The sequence below is a fragment of the Salvelinus alpinus genome, chromosome 2 (assembly GCF_045679555.1).
Source record: "Salvelinus alpinus chromosome 2, SLU_Salpinus.1, whole genome shotgun sequence".
NCBI classification, from domain to species: Eukaryota; Metazoa; Chordata; class Actinopteri; order Salmoniformes; family Salmonidae; genus Salvelinus; species Salvelinus alpinus.
In genome coordinates, this window is record NC_092087.1 from 38,267,381 (window position 1) to 38,278,926 (window position 11,546).

General features: G+C 41.7%; 1 long non-coding RNA gene across 1 annotated transcript; it reads left to right on the forward strand.

The window, feature by feature from the left end:
* The first annotated feature begins 246 nt into the window (after window positions 1-246).
* Window positions 247-8,237, forward strand: LOC139560211 (uncharacterized). Its single transcript, XR_011671888.1, has 2 exons — window positions 247-1,525; window positions 6,711-8,237. It is a non-coding gene; the product is annotated as an uncharacterized lncRNA (long non-coding RNA).
* The last annotated feature ends 3,309 nt before the right edge of the window (window positions 8,238-11,546 follow it).

The window sequence follows — 11,546 nt, forward strand, 5'->3', positions numbered from 1 at the left end:
TTCATTTCCTTTTTTTCAGGAGGGGAGTAGGCTACATGCCAGTGGAGGCTGGTGGGAGGAGCTATAGGAGGACAGGCTCATTAATGGCTGGAATGGAATAAATAGAGCAAAGTCAAACATGTGGTTTTCATACGGTATGTTGGATGTGTTTGATACCATTCCATTAATTCCATTCCAGCCATTACAATGAGCCCGTTCCCCTATAGCTCCTCCCACCAGCCTCCACTGCTACATGCAGCTATTTAAGGGAAAAGAAAGGGAAAGACTAAATCAGTTGTACATCTGAATGCCATCAACTGAAATGTGTCTTCTGCATTTAACCCAACCCCTCTGAATGAGAGAGGTGCGGGGGGCTGCCTTAATCGACATCCACATCTTCGGCACCGTTTACGTGTTTTACACAAAATACCTTCTTGGCATGTTCGTACAAACTTTGTTGTTGCGAGATCAGCAGCAGGGGGAGTATGCAGGTCGGCAGGCTAGCCAGCAATCTGAAGCTACGGGAGCTGCAGGCCGCAAGCAATGGTGGGAGAAGAAGAATATTGGGACAGGGACACAGGTGAATTTCTGAGGAGGAATGGAGGGAAAAAAATAGGAAGAAGTGGTTGAAGAGAATGAGGAAAGCAGAGGTTGGATTTGAATTTGAGGCAGATGGCGATAAAAATGGAGATGGGGTGTCGAAGAAGATTGGTGTCTAGCACAAGCGGGGTGAGCCGTGCGCCAGAACAAGTTCTTTGGGTGAAATGGAAGTGAATGAGGGCAAGTTAAGGGAGGTGGAAGGTGTGGTGAAGAGCTTGGAGCGCAAGCCAGTAATCGATGGACATGATAAAGAAGAATCTGGTCCAGTTGGAGGGACATTTTTGGAGAAAATCCTCACCCAGTAGTGAGAGTGGTGAAACAGATGAGTCATTGTCAGTCCTTTTGAATTTTAGTCTGAGTTTTTACCTGACAAAGTTATGCTAGGATATAACAGTTACCCTGTTAGAGTTTTTGTGCCGAATTCATTGTGATGTTTCAGGTGCAACATTTATGCTCATGTCACAGCAGTGTGTATGTAGGAGGGAGATTCCAAGATGTGGGAAGTGTGCAGGAGGGCATTGGACAGAGGACTGTGTAGTTTCCGTGGATAAAGTTGTTTGTGTCTACTATATGGGTGCCAATGTTGCTGTGATTCGGAAGTGTCCGGTGTCAGAGTGTCAGGTGGAGGTGGCCAGAGTCAGAGTAGTGCATAAGTTGTCGTAGGCTGAGGCAGTGCAGTAAGTAGGGGAGCATGGGTCAAGGGTGAGGGCCAGAGAGTATATTTGTGAGTAGTGGACCTGTGCCAGCACGGAGGGATAAGCCAACAAGTGATATATGCTTCAGCAACTGTACCTCAGAAATGGAATGTAAATCACAATGAACTTGCCCATTGTCAGAACCTGCCCCTTGTCAGACTCTTTTTACCGGTCCGGATACATGCTTGGCTGCCTAAAACATTCAACTGCCCAGAGGTGGAACGCAGCAAGACACAGGGTGCGTTTGAGTGGTAAGGCAAAAGCAACAGATTGTAGATGAAAGTCGGGGGAGGTGCATCTGTGACAGTGCATCTGTGACAGCTGACAGTCAGACACTAATGAGGTTTTCCAGCAGCAAGGCTCAAATCAACATGGCAGTGTTGCCATTGTTTATAAAAGTTTTTCTTTATAATGTCGAAATAAACATGGTTCCAACCCCCATATCAGTATAACACACTCACAAACTGAAGTCATATGTTTAGGCCTACATTATACAATCAGTTAGTGTCAGAGAGACTCAAATATTACATTCATATCCACTGTATACATGCGTTGTGACAAAGTTGGTTCCTGTTTGTCATGTCTTTGGTCACTTTCGCGTAGTCAAACAAAAACAGCCTAATGATGGGTTAACAATAGATTCTCCCACATGCAGGTGATGGCTGCAGAATGAAGTTGGTAAAGAGCAAGGTCACAAACTTGCAGTCAAAACTTAATGACCTTTGTTTGATCACATGATTTTTGTAAAGTTCATGCAGTCGACATTTAGACCAAAGACACTACAGTATGAAGATAGGCAGAAACTGCTTCTCCAATAGAAATCCCCGATAACGCTTGTAGGCGATGTCATGGCGATGTTGGCTAGTTAAGCTCATGCACAGAAACACGCAATCGGGTCTAACAGTCATCTCATGCTGAACTGCGCATGTGCAGGCCGTCAAATCAAAAGGCACTCCTGCGATATAAATTAAAACATGTCAGTTGGTCACTTTCACGAGGTTGGAGTAATAACATGTTCAACTACTTAAGACATTGGCTTGAATCTAGGTTGTGCCTTTAGATTTAAGAAAAATTACAACTAAGGAAGAATTTTTCACTTCTCTCATTGACTTCTCAAACCACAAACCTCAGCCTGCTTGGTCTGTTTCACATATATTCCCGGAAGTCTCACGATGTTGTGCCTTTGGGTTTAGAAACTCTGTGTGTAGGTGCAAGTTGGACAAATTTTAAACCCATAACACAACAATGGTCACCGACTTGACAAAAGTGATCCACTCGAACGCCCCCACACAGGCAGTTTAATTAGCAACTGAATGTTATTTTTTCATCATTGTAAACATTGGCTAAACTGTGCAGGAAGCAGACAGGGAGTCAAATAGTGTTCTTTTTTCAGGAACTACGATATGGCAGAAACTATAAAGATTAGGCTACGTCATCACACAAAATGTGTTCAAAGTGTAGGGACTGTGCCCTGCTTGTGCAACTGCAATATCCGTTACAACAGACAGACAGGAGAAGCCTGTAGCCTTCATAATATGTTTTGGAATGTTCCTTCAAATCTCAGCAGGGTTTTTATTTCAGCTGTTCAGATATATGAGGCGGAGACACTGGGCAAGTTTGAGTGGTAAGGTGAAAATAGCCGACTGAAGACAGAAGTCGACTTTGGGGAGGTTCATATGCACCGACAGCAAGTCGGACAACTTCTGCTGTTTCTATGAAAAGAGACAATGAAAGATATGGCATTCGCCTTTGTTATTGCTGATGAAGCTGATATGGAAAAAATATATATTGACATATATTTTAACAACATGTATGTAAATGTATTTACGTACATGTAAATTACAGATATCTAAATGTATGTGTAAGCCTTATACAGTGAACAAAAATATAAACGCAACATGCAACAATTACATTTGTTTTACTGAGTTACAGTTCATATAAGGAAATCAGTCAATTGAAATAAATAAATTAGGCCCTAATCTATGGATTTCATATGACTGGGAATACAGATATGCATCTGTTGTTTGCACATACCTTAAAAAAGTTATGGGCGTGGATCAGAAAATCAGTCAGTATCTTGAGTGACCACCATTTGCCTCATGCAGCGCGACACATCACCTTCGAATAGAGTACATCCGGCTGTTGATTGTGGCCTGTGGAATGTTGTCCCCCTCCTCTTCAATGGCTGTGCGTATTTGCTGGATATTGGCGGGAACTGGAAGATGCTGTCGTACACATCGATCCAGAGCATTACAAACATGCTCAATGAGTGACTTGTCTATTGAGTATGTGTAACCGATGTGAAATGGCTAGCTAGGTAGCGGTAGTGCGCGCTAGCAGCCTTTCAGTCGGTGACATCACTTGCTCTGAGACTTGAAGTAGTGGTTCCCCGTGGCTTTTGTGGAGCGATGGGCAACGACGCTTCGTGGGTGTCAGTTGTTGATGTGTGCAGAGGGTCCCTGGTTCGCGCCCGTGTCGGGGCGAGGGGACGGTCTAAAGTTATGCTGTTACATTGATGCTGTTGACCCGGATCGCTGGTTGCTGCGGAAAAGGAGGAGGTCGAAAGGGGGGTGAATGTAACCGATGTGAAATGGCTAGCTAGGTAGCGGTAGTGCGCGCTAGCAGCCTTTCAGTCGGTGACGTCACTTGCTCTGAGACTTGAAGTAGTGGTTCCCTGGTGGGGAACCAGAGGGTCCCACGAACCAGAGGGTCCCTGGTTCGTGCCCGTGTCGGGGCGAGGGGACGGTCTAAAATTATACTGTTACATATGCAGGCCATGGAAGAACTGGAATATATCCCAGCTTCCAGGAATTATATACAGATCCTAGTGACATGGGGCCGTGCCTTATCATGCTCACACAAGAGGTGATGGCGGCAGATGAATAGCACAACAATGGCCTCAGGATCTCATAACGGTATCTCTGTGCATTCAAATTGCCATTGATAAAATGAAATTGTGTTCAATGTCCATAGTTTATGCCTGCCCATAGCATAACCCCATCACCGTGGGGCACTCCGTTCACAACGTTGACATCAGCAAACTGCTAGCCCACACGATGCCATAAACGCTGTCTGTCATCTGCACGGTACAGTTGAAACTGGGATTAATCCATGAACAGCACACTTCTCCAGTGTGCCAGTGGCCATCGAAGGTGAGCATTTGCCCACTGAAGTCGGTTAAAACGCCGAACTGCAGTCAGGTCAAGACCCTGGTGAGGACGACGAGCATGCAGATGAGCTTCCCTGAGACGTTCTAACAGTTTGTGCAGAAATTAATTGGTTGTGAAAACCCACAGTTTTATCAGCAGTCCAGGTGGCTTCGTCTCAGACGATCCTGCAGGTGAAGAAGCCGGATGTTGAGATCCTGGAGTCAGCATGCCAATTGCACACTCCCTCAAAACTTGAGACATCTGTGGCATTGTGTTGTGTGACAAAACTGCACATTTTAGAGTGGCCTTTCACAAGGTGCACCTGTGTAATGATCATGCTGTTTAATCAGCGCCTTGATATGCCACACTTGTCAGGTGGATGGATTATCTTGGCAAATGAGAAATGCTCACGAATAAGAATGTAAACAAATGTGTGCACAAAATGAGAGAAATAAGGTTCTTGTGGTGTATGGAAAATTTCTGGGATCTTTTATTTCAGCTCATGAAACATGGGACCAACAATTTACATGTTGTGTTTATTTTTTCGTTCAGTATATGTACATACACTGAGTGTAAAAAACATTAAGGACACCTTCCTAATATTGAGTTGTACCACCCCAGCCCATCTTTTTTGCCCTCAGAAGAGCCTCAATTCTTGGACTCTAAAAGGTGTCGAAAGCGTTCCACAGGAATGATGACCCATGTTGACTCCAATGCTTTCCACAGTTGTGTCAAGTTCGCTGGATGTCCTTTGGGTGGTGAACCATTGTTGAAACGCACAGGAAACTGTTGAGCAAGAAAAACCCAGCAGTGTTACAATTCTTGACACAATCTGGTGTGCCTGGCACCTACTACCATTCGCCGTTCAAAGGCACTAAAATATTTTGCCCTGCCCATTCACCCTCTGAATGGCACTCATAGACAGTTCATGTCTCAATAGGCTTAAAAATCCATCTTTAAACCTGTGTCCTCCCCTTCATCTACACTGATTGAATTGGATTTAACAAGTGACATCCATAGAGCTCTACAGTGGTGGTGTCGTAATACCAATAAAACTTGGCTCCTGAGTGGCGCAGCAGTCTAAGGCACTGCATCTCAGTGCAAGAGGCGTCACTACAGTCCTTAGTTCAAATCCAGGCTGTATCACATCTGGACGTGATTGGGAGTCCCATAGCGTGGCGCACAATTGGCCCAGCGTCATCTGGGGTAGGCCGTCAATGTAAATAAGAGTTTGTTCTTAACTGACTTGCCTGGTTAAAAAAAATGTTTTTTTAATAGCTGTCAAACAGGGAAATGGTTCCAATAGTTTTTCCACCATTCATTTTTCTCATAGGAGATTTTAGAAACATTTAAAATAAGGGCTGTGTTTCGTGTAGGCTTACCCTGGTGTGACGTTTTGATAACCATTTAAATCTCTCTCGGACAAGGTGACTTTCATCAATATATTCAGCTCTATTTCCAGATTCAGAGTCTGAGATTCAGTCTGTCCCACGGTTGGGTTAACAAGCAACTTCATAGTCAACAAAGCACGTAGTAGTCGTGAGGCAAATAGCATAAAGCTCATTGTGGGAAATACGCAGAACATCTTATAGCAGACATACCTCTCCCCATCTTTGTCAATATGACTTGACCATGATCACTGGCCATCCAATATTCTGCCTAGGAGTTCATCTTCTTCAACTTGTTCAATGGTCACCCTTTATGCACAACTCCAGTGGAGATTTAGGTCTAAAAGAATACTTTGAACCAAATACAATCATTTTTTAAGTCCAGTTTATTATTAATTACCCATTCTGACACTGACTGTAACTCCTTGCTAAGAGTCTCAGTGAGCTCACAGGCTGTAGGTGCTGATGTGTAGTGTGCAATCATCTGCATTCGTAGTAATTTTGGCTTCTTGTAAAACAAGTGGCAAATCATTTGTAAAAATAGAGAAGAATAGCTAGCTAACATTGAACCCTGGTTGGTGAGCTACCTGCAGATTCATGCAGGATAGTAACGTTATGAGTTGGGATTATGGTTCATTGTTTAGCTAGCTAGCTACATTGCTAAACAAAAGACTCCACTATGCAAATAACCATTTCACTAAATCTTCTGTATCCACTAAATCTTCTGCATGTGACAGATAAACTTAGATTTTATTTGATATAGTATGTGTTTACCAGAGATGTGTTAGTTTAATGTGAAGAACATGACCTGCACCAAAGTCAAATTAAGATATAACGTCACACTCATTCCACAAATTCACTTTTAACAAGGCACACCTGTTCATTGAAATGCATTCCAGGTGACTACCTCATGAAGCTGGTTGACAGAAGGCCAAGAGTGGACAAAGCTGTCATCAAGGCAAAAGGTGGCTACCTTGAAGAATCTCAAATATAAAATATATTTGGATTTGTTTAACACTTTTTTGGTTACTACATGATTCCATATGTGTTATTTTATAGTTTTGATGTCTTCACTGTTATTACACACTGTAGAAAATAGTAAAAATAAAGAAAAACCCTTGAATGAGTAGGTGTGTCTATTTGACTGGTACTGTACATGTGTGTATTTTTACCAGATAAAAAAAAATCTGATTCTACTACTTGCATCAGTTACCTGATGTGGAATAGAGTTCCATGTAGTCATGGCTCTATGTAGTACTGTGCGCCTCCCATAGTCTGTTCTGGACTGGTGGCATGTCTTGTGGGATATGCATGGGTGTCCGAGCTGTGTACTAGTTAGTTTAAACAGACAGCTCGACACATTCAGCTTGTCAACACTTCTTATAAAAACAAGTAGTGATGAAGTTAATCTCTCTTCCACTTTGAGCCATGAAAGATTGACACGCATATCATTAATGTTAGCTCCCCGTATACTTTTAAGGGCCAGCCATGCTGCCCTGTTCTGAGCCAATTGTAATTTTCCTAAGTCCCTCTTTGTGGCACCTGACCACACTACTGAACAATAGTCCAGGTGTGACAAAACTAGGGTCTCTAGAACCTGCCTTGTTAATAGTGTGGTTTAGAAGGCAGAGCAGCGATTTATTATGGATAGACTTCTCCCCATCTAAGCTACTGTTGTATCAATATGTTATGACCATGACAGTTTGCAATCCAGGGTTACTCCAAGCAGTTTAGTCACCTCAACTTGCTCAATTTCCATATTTTCATTACAATATTTAGTTGAGGTTTAGTGAATGATTTGTCCCAAATATAATGTTTTTCGTTTTTGAAATATTTAGGACTAACATATATCTTGCTACATATTCTGAAACTAACTGCAGCTCTTTGTTAGGTGCTGCAGTCATTTCAGTTGATGTAGTAGCTGACGTGTACAGTGTTGAGTCATCCGCATACATAGACACATTGACTTTACTCAAAACCAGTGGCATGTCGTTAGTAAAGATTGAAAAAGTAATAGGCCTAAACAGCTACCCTGGGGAATTCCTGATTCTACCTGGATTAAGTTGGAGAGGCTTTCATTAAAGAATACCCTCTGTGTTCTGTTAGACAGTGTCACCCCCTGACCTTAGAGAGCCTTTTTATGTCTCAATTTGGTTTGGTCAGGGTGTGATTTGGGGTGGGCATTCTATGCTTTGTTTTCTATGTTTCTTTATTTCTATGTTTTGGCCGGGTATGGTTCTCAATCAGGGACAGCTGTCTATCGTTGTCTCTGATTTGGAATCATACTTAGGTAGCCCTTTTTCCCTCCTTTTAGTGTGGGTAGTTAACTTTGTTTGTGGCACTAATGCCCTGTAAGCTTCACGGTTGTGTCTTTCGTTTGTTGTTTTGTTGGCGGCATTTTAAATAAAAAGAGAAATGTACACTCACCACGGTGGCTTGTCATTGTTGATAGACAAAATCATTTTTTCACCTCTGCCACACTCACGTTATGGATTTCAAAAGTACAATGCTTGTCTTTCATAATTTCGTCAGATAATCTTGGATGTGTAGTGTCAGTGTTTGTTGCTGGAATGTCATGCCTAAGTTTGCTAGTCTTGCCAATGAAAAAAATATTAAAATGGTTGGCAATATCAGTGGGTTTTGATGAATGAGCTCGCACACGCTTTTTCAGTTCTGCCCAGAAATGTTCTATAGGATTGAGGTCAGGGCTTTGTGATGGCCATTCCAATACCTTGACTTTGTTGTCCTTAAGCCATTTTGCCACAACTTTTGAAGTATGCTTGGGGTCATTGTCCATTTGGAAGACCCGTTTGCGACCAAGCTTTAACTTCCTGACTGATGTCTTGAGATGTTGCTTCAATATATCCACATAACTTTCCCTCCTCATGATGCAATCTATTTTGTGAAGTGCACCAGTCCCTCCTGCAGCAAAGCACCCCCACAACATGATGCTGCCACCCCCATGCTTCACGATTGGGATTGTGTTCTTCGGCTTGCAAGCCTCCCCCTTTTTCCTCCAAACATAACGATGGTCATTATGGCCAAACAGTTGTGTTTTTGTTTCATCAGACCAGAGGACATTTTTCCAAAAAGTATGATCTTTGTCCCCATGTGCAGTTGCAAACCGTAGTCTGTTTTTTTTATGGCGGTTTTGGAACAGTGGCTTCTTCCTTGCTGAGCAACCTTTCAGGTTATGTCGATATTGACTCGTTTTATCGAAGATACTTTTGTACCCGTTTCCTCCAGCATCTTCACAAGGTCCTTTGCTGTTGTTCTGGGATTGATTTGCACTTTTCGTACAAAAGTACGTTCATCTCTAGGAGACAGAGTGGTATGACGGTTGCGTGGTCCCATGGTGTTTATACTTGCGTACTATTGTTTGTACAGATAACAAACTATAGTTTGTTAACAAGAAATTTGTGGAGTGGTTGAAAAACGAGTTTTAATGACTCCAACCTAAGTGTATGTAAACTTCCGACTTTAACTGTACTTCCTGTTTGAGTTTCTGCTTGTAAACAGGAAGCAGGAGTACGGAGTCATAATCTGATTTGCCGAATGTCGGACGAGGGAGGGCCTTGTATGCTTGCTTGTGGGTAGAGTAACAGTGGTCTAGGACTTAATCACCCCTAGTGGCATTGGAGACGTGTTGATGGAAGTTGGGCATCTTGTGTCTTAGTGACGCAGAATTAAAATCGCTGTCAACCAGAAAAGCTTGGTTGTAGGTTTTCTTGCTTGTTTATAGATTTCTACAGTTCATTAAGTGCCATCTTGTTATTTTTTTTGTCCTGAGGTGGAATGTATATAACAGTCACGATAACAGTTGAAAACTCCCTCGGGAGGTAGAAGGGTCGGCATTTGACCATCAGGCATTCCAAGACGGGTGAACAGTGGGTCAACACTTCCACCGCGCTGGATTTAGCACACCAGTTGATGTAGAGGCAAACCCCTCCCCCCCTCGGTTTCCCGACTCCACTGTCCTGTCTTCCCGGTGAATAGAGAATCCATCGGTGAATAGAGAATCCATGGTATGGACTCTCGGTATCTTGTCCGAGAGTCATGTTTCAGAACAGCAAAGAAAATTTCAGTTTCAAAAGTGCCATTGGTAACAAATCCGCGATCGGAGGTCATCCATCTTATTATCAAGTGACTGTAGAATGGAGGGAAGAGGTGGCCGGTTTTGGGGTCACCACAACCCGCTTGGATGCATTTAAGATGTATTAGTTTGTATCCATGAAGCTTCCCATGTTGGCCCAGTTGATCAAGAAGGAATAATGCTATTTCAAGGAAGTCAGATAGTTTTTTCGGTCTGATGTAGAGCCGTAGAGAACTCAGATTTCTCCAAAATGTAGGTAAACTAATGACAACACCATCTATATGGCTCAATGACACTAATATCTCCCAATTCCTCAAACTGAGGAGAAAATAAGCAAACCGGACACAATGCCAACCTGTGCATAAGAAGAAGCCAAAACGTTTCAGCATAATAAAGGATATTTCTCATAATAACGTGCAAATGGATTATTTCGTAATACCGACATAACGTTATAAAAAATAAAACTATAATGATAATGGATAATTTTATTATAACGAGTTATTTAATTATTTTGTAATAACGTGATCTTATCTCATAATAATGATATATTTTAAAAATTCATCTGAATGGTAGCAACACACCAACATCCAGGGTAACATAACCAAAGAATTGCATGCGCAAAGCATTTCATCGCAATCGAGCCATCATCGAAAAGGTTGTACTGAAAACTATTTTTTTTTATCAATTTATTATTAATTTGTTCTTGCCTTTGAAAATGATTTCCTTGCAATATTATTTATTTTGTTCTCAATACTTTTGGTTTAATGTTTTGTGTTGTGTGCAATACTAAGAACTTTGTTCTCAAATTCAAAATGTTTGCTTGATATTAAAGGCACAAAAGTAATTCCATACTATGTTAGCTAATGGTGCCACCGGCAACACCTTGATACAGCAGGCCAGTGCACTTGTCACTATGTTAGCTAACCGCGCCTTAGCCTATGGAGGATCAAACCTTCCATAATTAATAAATAAATAAATAAATGCACACATAAATGGATAAAGAAATCCAGACATTATTAAATACATGAGCAAGGAAATACAAAAACACTGACAAATGCATTCTTTTCTCTTCATATCTGTATATATTCAATTATTTATATGTATTATTTCAACTTTAATTAATTGTATTCACTTATATATTTATTCATTCATTAATTTCTGTAATTCTTCCGACAATATGATAATGAGGGGGTGTCAATAAAACATCTGTGGGTGGTATCTAACGCAACATTGCTTGATCAATGTCATGGTGCCCTGCTCAATTGCTTTTGCCTGCTTTTGCACCACCTATGTGAAGCTAGCCACAATAACGATTAGCCACAATAGTGGACTTTGTGGTTCTCCTTCAAAATAAAAGTCCTGCATTAGAACTGATGCAAACAGATACAAAGAGTGGAATCATGCCCAATTTGGAGTAGATGATGCTTAACAAGTTTGGAATGTTGCTATATAAATTCAACAAAAGACAATAATTAGTTAATTTGACACAATAAAAATCTGTTTTAATCGCACTGTGGATGTATTAGACTTCATGATTGCATTGGGGGCATACTGTATGCACTGTACAGTGGCGGTTCTAGCTTGTATGGCTCCCTGGGCGAACCCCCCCTTCAGGCCACCCCACCCAAAAAATAACAAAGCA